Source organism: Delphinus delphis, chromosome 16, assembly GCF_949987515.2.
Source record: "Delphinus delphis chromosome 16, mDelDel1.2, whole genome shotgun sequence".
NCBI lineage: Eukaryota > Metazoa > Chordata > Mammalia > Artiodactyla > Delphinidae > Delphinus > Delphinus delphis.
In genome coordinates, this window is record NC_082698.1 from 56372844 (window position 1) to 56380758 (window position 7915).

General features: G+C 46.0%; 1 long non-coding RNA gene across 1 annotated transcript; it reads left to right on the forward strand.

Moving 5' to 3' along the window:
• Positions 1–3847: 3847 nt before the first annotated feature.
• Positions 3848–5426, forward strand: LOC138414295 (uncharacterized). The gene is made up of 3 exons (XR_011246742.1): positions 3848–3925; positions 4556–4746; positions 4860–5426. It is a non-coding gene; the product is annotated as an uncharacterized lncRNA (long non-coding RNA).
• Positions 5427–7915: the final 2489 nt, after the last annotated feature.

Here is a 7915-nt window from a genome sequence, read left to right on the forward strand (position 1 = left end):
AGAAAAATAAGATCCGCAACCCAGGCCAGAGCTACCCTGGGACCAGCTGGGCCCTGGCCCTACCCACTGGCAGGCCAACACGACCTTCGGGACACCCCGGGCCCCATAGCCAACTGTGACATGAACCCTCCCGCCCCACACCTGGCAGTGATCTGACACCAGCTCTGGGATCCCTGGGCCCTGCGGCCAGACTCCGGGAACCGGCTCTGCCTGCCAGTCGTCCGGTACTAACCCCAGGACCTGGTTTCACCTGCCAGTGGGTGGGCAGCAGCCCCAGAGTCTTCGGGACCCTAAGTCTGCCCACCAGTGAGCGAGCACTAGCCCCGGGGCCCCCAGGATCCAGCTACCAGCCACCTTGTGACCAGGCACCACTGCAGCAGCCAGCAGCCTCCGCACAAGGCAGGACCTGACGACCAACCAAACTAGGGGCCAACCAAGCCAACAAGACCAACCACGTAGCTTGCCATAAGAGAAGGACCCATCCAGCCCTCTTAGGAGGAACCCCTAGAGCACACAGCTTGGGTGATGAGAGGGGAGTGCACTGCTACGATGCACAGGACGCGTCCTACCGAGGACCACTTCTCCAAGGTCGAGAAACGTAACTAACCTACCACAGAGATGAAAATACAAATAGCAACTCAGACAAAATGAGGTGGCACAGGAACATGTTCCAGATGAAGGAACAAGATGAAACCCCAGAGAAAGAACTAAGTGAAGTGGAGACAGGCAATCTACCTGAGAAAGAGTTCCCAGCAACGACTGTAAAGATGATCAAAGAAGTCGAGAGGAGAATGGAGGCACAGAGCGAGAAGTCAGAGGTTTTCAGCAGAGTTAGAAAATATAAAGAACAACCAAGGTGCTTTGCCTCTGTGCCTTGGTTTCCTTACGAGCAAAAGGAAGGGTCTCGACATTCTATAACACTGTGACTCTATTACTAATATGAATGAAACTTCAGTAAATAAAAAAAATACATCACTTATAGAATTCAATACCTAAATTGGATAATTTCCCACAGCCTTCTCCCCAATACCTTCAACAGCTTCCAAAATAATCCAAGATTCTGCCGAAAGTCCTGCTAATACCAGAAGAACTAATATCAAAAAGCTTATCTCTTTCCCTGGTGCCACAACACCTTCCTGCCAAACAAAGGAACCATGGAGAATATAATTTTAATACAAGAATCACAGTAATGATCATAACAATGACTTCAGGCTTATCATGATCTGGTTTTGTTCTGAATGCATTACATCCATTAATTCATTAATCCTTTAGTGAGTGCAGTGACAGGATTCCACCACTGTCTGATTCAAGAGCTCCCCACACCATATATATTTTTAAAATATCTTTCTTGGAGTATAATTGCTTTACAATGGTGTGTTAGTTTCTTCTGTACAACAAAGTGAATCAGCCGTATGTATACATATATCCCCATATCCACTCCCTCTTGAGCCTCCCTCCCACCCTCCCTATCCCACCCCTCTAGGTGGTCACAAAGCATTGAGTTGATCTCCCTGTGCTATAGAGCAGCTTCCCACTAGCCATCCATTTTACATTTGGTAGTGTGTATATGTCAATGTTACTCTCTCACTTTGTCCCAGCTTCCCCTGCCCTCCCTGTGTCCTCAGTTCTGTTCTCTACATCTGCGTCTTTATTCCTGCCCTGCCACTAGGTTCATCAGTACTGTTTTTTTAGATTCCATATATGTGTGTTAGCATACGGTATTTGTTTTTCTCTTTCTGACTTACTTCACTCTGTAGGACAGACTCTAAGTCCATCCACCTCATTACAGATAACTCAGCTTCGTTCCTTTTTATGGCTGAGTAATATTCCATTGTATATATGTGCCACATCTCCTTTATCCATTCATCTGTCGATGGACACTTAGGTTGCTTCCATGTCCTGGCTATTGTAAACAGTGCTGCAATGAACATCCACACCGTATTTGTAAAGGTGCCATCTGGAGTTGCCAGCACACCCTGCCTCATTATACTCCTTGTCTGCCATGCCCCAGTCACTATCCCAACCTCTTGCTTCTCTTAGTCCTATTAGGATGCTGAGTCTGGGGTACAGTAAAAGGTGTAGGGATGAGGGCTTTGACTATCCCTTCTCTTGCTTAAAAGATTCTTTGTCCTTCTTCCTAATGGAGAACTAAAAGTTTTCCCTTGAAAATGAATTATAGCACCATCTTTATAACAAAAGAAACACTTTGCACCAATCATACTGTCTACTAATTCACAGGCACTGGAAAAAGAGTATATATGGAAAAAACTGGTTCTTGGTAAGAACATGTCTTAATTTTCAGAGAGGTAATTCTTGGCCAAAAGTAGAAATGGGGGTACTTCTGAGTCAGTAAGTGACCCCACTGAACACACAGCAATCGTGCCATATGGAGAGTTTCAGTGTGGCTCCTTCTGCAACATTTACCTCTTGGCATATCGTTTCTGGAATGCAGCTTGTTCTTAAAGAAAGAAAACTAGTTTTGGAGTCTTCACAGCTAGGTTCTTCCCCCTGCTGGGACCATTTGTCCACAACCTACTTGAGCTCTTGACTTCCTGTCCTAGGTCAGGAGGTAGCTAACAGCTCAAACCTGATGTTCAGAGAACACACTGGCTCTGGGTATGAGGTTTGCTTCTGGTTACCTCACTCCAGAGGCCAAATGCCCAGTTCCGACGACTAGGTCTTACTTTAATACCACGTTCTTTTGGAACTGTGGCTATGTTCTAGTTTTGCTGGAGTGTCCTATTCCTGATTCTTGTGGCTGCTTTCCACTCAGGGGGTCTACTTTCCTGTGGCTTTTCCTTTATTTCCCATTAGCAAACTCCACCTGTTTACCCGCAGGAATATACAAACTCTTTCCTGGACCCTCCTGGACACTGTGCTGTTGGGATGCTCTGTTTCACCACCTGCCTGGACTTCCCACACTGGAAGGGGAGACCATCAAGTTAGAGGTCAAGGGCTTACCCACCTGCTCCATCTTACTGCCTTGCACACTACAGGGGATTAAATGAGGAGCAAGGAGAAAAGATAGGAGAACTTACAACTGAAATTAACGTGGACGAGGATCTGAGTCTAAGGAAGAGGCAAAAGTAGGAAGGAGAGATTTTATAGCTGCTACAACAAAGAAGGACAGTGAAAACCTTAATTAATTTTGCTATTCTACAGTACAGACGAAATTCTAAATGCACAAGTTATGAAATGAAAAGGCTAAGGTACTGTAATAGGTAAGGTAAGGTAACATTCAGGCAGGATGTTTTGGGGCACTAGACCTAAGCACAAAAAGAAAAACTCTTAGGCTGGAAATAAACGAAATCATTTCGTATTCATAATTCGTAGCTAAGAAAATACATCTGTGCTATTCCATCATTCAACAAAACTTTATAAAACACCTACAGGATATGAAGCCCTCTCTCAGGTTTTCTACTCAAAGAAAACATAGATTTGTATAAAGATAATATAGAATAGTCCAATCAGAGACAAAGTACAACTGGGGAGCGGCAGAGAATGGCGTACAGACAGTAAGATGTTAGAAATCTTAAAAATTCACTCTCTCTGCACTTATAAGGCACGTGTTGGTTTATTCAGCGGCAGTTGCTTCCAGAACAGGAAAAAAAAAAACCACAACAGGTTCATTGTAATATCCATCACGCTCATTTTTTTCAAAGCCACGTTCTGGATGGATCCTTCATGTACCAAGTTATAGAAACTAAAATGCATATTTCTGCTGAAACGGAAAGTTCCTGATTGGTAAGTTGGTGCTGGCTTGCCTCTGAGTTTAGTGAATGTCACATTCTTACTGTTTCAAGTTCTGACAGGCTCAGGCCTGGCTCAATCTGGAGAAATAAGGAGATTCAGTGCTGGGGATCTAAGACTGCTGTAGCCATAAACCAAGATGCTTCCTACAGAGAGTTACAACTGGGAACAGATGGTGAGTATTCCACTAGGTAGGGTGCAGCCCCACCACAGTCATTCTCTGCTCTCATTTCTGGCGGTGAAAACCTGGCCCGGACTCTAATGGCTGGCTAATGAGCGTGATTAAAACCTGGTAATGACTCATCCTGGGAGAAAATGTCCAACCCCACGGAATACATTCTGCTTTATTATCTGTGAACTTCTCACTGATGGGGCTGGAGATTGACGGCCCTCCATTACACGGAGGATGAGAGGTTGGTGGAAGTGGAAGGTGCCTTCAAATCGTCACGGCTTGTGATGCTCGTGGGCAGACAGGAGGGCCCCTCCCGGGGATGTGCACAGGAGCACCCTTTTCTCCTCCTGAAAGCACCGGCCCGTGATCTGGCAAAAAGAGCAGTGGCTGAGTCTAAACAGAAATGCGTTGTTTTCTGCGTAGATCTGATTAACACGGTGCTGTCGAGTCTTTACGGTCAGGCCAGATTATATTACAGTCATGACAAGTAGTTAATGAATTTACATTGACTAATCCATACAATGCAAGAGACTTTTCTGTCAGGATTAATATCCACAATGTGCAGGACACTGTCTGATGTACGCCTCTGTTCCTTGCACCGATGTGACCCGTGGCTGCTGTTTAACGTCCCAGGATCAGAGCTAAATGACAGATGGGAGCTGGACACTGGGATTCAGGATCGTTTGGAGAATTTTGTGAACAAATGCCAAAGATGATCTTAGTCTTATCTGATTAGACATCTGATATCTTGCTTTCTTCTCCTCCACGAGCCCGGGCAAGCACCTTGGAGAATCCTCACAGGACCCATGACGTCTCTGGAAATGGCAGTATATTTTTCTTACTCTTAGCTGGCTCCCTACTGCTTGCTCTGACCCTTTGTTTCCTCAGCTGTGTCTACTCAGCATGATTCTGACCTCTTGTCATGTTTTGCCCTTAGGTACCTGTCATCCCACTATACCAAACATGACCTCACCGGCCCCTCTAACCTTCCTCAATTTGAGCCATAGCATCTTTCCACGAATTTGAGGCTTGTTGATGGCCAGCACTTGACGCTCCTGGAAAGCCACTGTTATCCTCATCTGGATGGTAAATACCAAACTCTAGTGGGCATGAGAATCTACTGGAGGACACATCAAGCATGCAACTCACCGCCCTATCCCTTGGGTCTGCATTGAGTCCCATGAATCTGCTTGTGTATGAATCAAGGAGCGAAAGCGATTCTGCACATTCGACAGAAGGTGTTCATGGTCAACGTTTCCAGGATCAAGGCTGCCGCTTGTCAGGTCGTCTCCAGCAGGTCCCTGTTCCTTGGCAGCAGTGTCTGCACTAAAAGATTTATTGACAGGGTGATGTGGGCAGATGCAGTCACAGTGGGATCAACACTCTGAGAACAGACTCCTCTCAGACCGTAAAAAATTCTGATCTTTTGTACAGCTTGATCTAAGCCTATGGAAATCAAAAGCTTTGGCTCCCACTGGATATCTTTACTCTCAAATTCTGGTTATTAAAGGTGGTAAAAATGTATTATATTGACTAAATGAAAGCCCCTTCTGGAGAGAATATCTGGGGGGGAGACCCCAGTGGGAAATTGACAGGGGAGAGAATAAGAGGAAGGGCTAATGGTCCTAGTGGCCGCAGCCTCCATGCGGTCATTTTAAACTCAATTAGCTGTAAGTCCAAGGTGCACACGAAATTTACACAGGTCCAAGGAGTTTGGTTTTTCCTCTATACAAATGGAAGCTGGAGTCAGAGTAAGAGAACTATCGCTGTAGACTGGGGGTCATGATGGGTAGCTTGAAGTAGGCCTCCAAGAGTCATAATTCTATGACATGTTAGGAGAGGTACTAACCTCTCCTGAGGACCTGATAGGTGCTTTACAAGCATCCCTGCTTTTACTTTTTTATAAGAACCCTGTGTGGTGAATAAAACTGTCACCCCCAGTTGAGGAAATTCAGGTTCAGAGAATCTAAGTAGCCTGCCCGAGATCACCCATGTAGCACTGGCAGAATCAGGATTCAAACTCAGCTGAGTCTGACCATCCCACTGTAAAACAATTATGTCTTAAAGATATTGAAGATGTTAATGTGACCCAAAGCTGTGGACACTTTCTGTCTGAAAGTCAGTGTTGCCACTTTTTTTTTTTTGCGGTATGCAGGCCTCTCACTGCTGTGGTCTCTCACTGTTGTGGCTCCTCCCGTTGCGGAGCACAGGCTCCAGATGCGCAGGCTCAGCAGCCATGGCTCACGGGCCCAGCCGCTCCGTGGCATATGGGATCTTCCCGGACCGGGGCAGGAACCCACATCCCCTGCATCGGCAGGCGGACTCTCAACCACTGCGCCACCAGGGTAGCGCAGGGTTACCACTTTTAACTCTCGCCTTTGTGTCTTCTCTTCTCGGAATGGCACGGTATTTGTCAGGCCTCAGCTGGCTCCTCATGCTTGGCTATTGAGATGTGTCAGACAAGTATATTGTCATTACATTAGGTGATTATCAAAGACCAAGGTCTTCAGTGTTTTCTTCCAAGGAAATCTCAGCCCTGTAACTACATAATCACGTATATATTTACTATTAGAACCTCTAAAGGTTGGGTGGAGCAGGTGCTATTTTCCTCTCACATCATCCTATTTGCATCTCAGTTCAAATACCTCCTCCTCCATGAAGCCTTCTTGATTTTTATAATTGAAATCTGCTCCCTTTGCTCTTTGGCCTTTGTACTTCATCATGTTCTGTCATTGCAATTGCCTGGGTCCACATCCATCTCCCCTCTCCACACTGTACATGCCTAGAGGGAAAGAACTGAGTTTTGCTCATTTTTGTTCAAAGTCAATGTTAAGTAAATGTTGATTGAGTTCACAAATGGGGAATATAACTAAGTGGATTATTTCCCCAAGGCCTCAGGCTTAATATGGGCCACGAAACCTTGGTCTTCCAGATTCTGAGAACTCAAATAATCTCAAACATGCCTTGTGAGGGTTGATCAAGAGCCCAGTGTTGGCAGAAATGCCAAGGAGTAAGTCAGCGTCTCAGCCCCAGGCGACATGTCTTACCCAGCCTGGACCCAAAAGGACAGATCTGGGCAGCTGGGAAGTTGAATTCCCTTCTTATTTCTCTCTCCCCACAAAAGGCCCATTGTTGTTCAGTGAAACTAGTCAGTAGGCATCTTTTCTCTTATTTCACGCCAAGTCAGTGACCCTGTGCCGGTCCTTCCACAGAAGGGGCCTGACCCACTGCAGCATTCCCACCCTGTCTTCTCTGAATTGCTCCCAACGGTCTCAATAGCATTTTCCACTTTCCAGGGTCTGAGCCATGGCCTGGAAGAGCCTTCAGGTTCATGTCAAAGGACTGTCCCAACTTGTGAGTCCCAGCCGCGGCGCTGGAGCACCACTGGGCTTCCAGGAAGGCTCATAAAGGAGCCAGTTGTAACATTCGCACTCCCTCGGAACACATTCCTTATGTCCCAGTTGGTTTTGGCTGAGGGCATGGTTGGCCAAGAACAAGGAGGCAGACACATTCCCAAAATGCAGCCCATGTGACCAGGGCACCGCAGGGAACTGGGTGGGGGAACCTCCCTTAAAGGCCTCCCCAAGGCAACTTTCTCAAGCTCCTTGGCATCCCTGGCACAGTCACTCTTTAATGTCATTTTATTTTGACGTTTTCTGATGTTTGTTTGCATGCTTGGGGCTGTTTCTCCCTGCTTTGAAAACTCCTTCTTGGAGCCAAGTTTTAGATTCTTTTTAGAGTGAAGAAATCGCTGTGCTCCTTCAAGCAGAGCTGTGGAAAGGTCTTGCTTGTCCAGTGAGTACCTTCTATGAGACGAGAAAAGCATATCAAAACACGATTTTTTTCTTTAGGCTTGGGGTGGCTGGAGAAAATGCTAGTTCTGGGTCTAACTTAGGAATCAGCCTTTCTACATTTACTCATTTGACTTGAAGTTATTAAGCACTTATCTTTATATTTGGCATTGCACTAGGTACCAAGGTGCTAGAAAGGAAA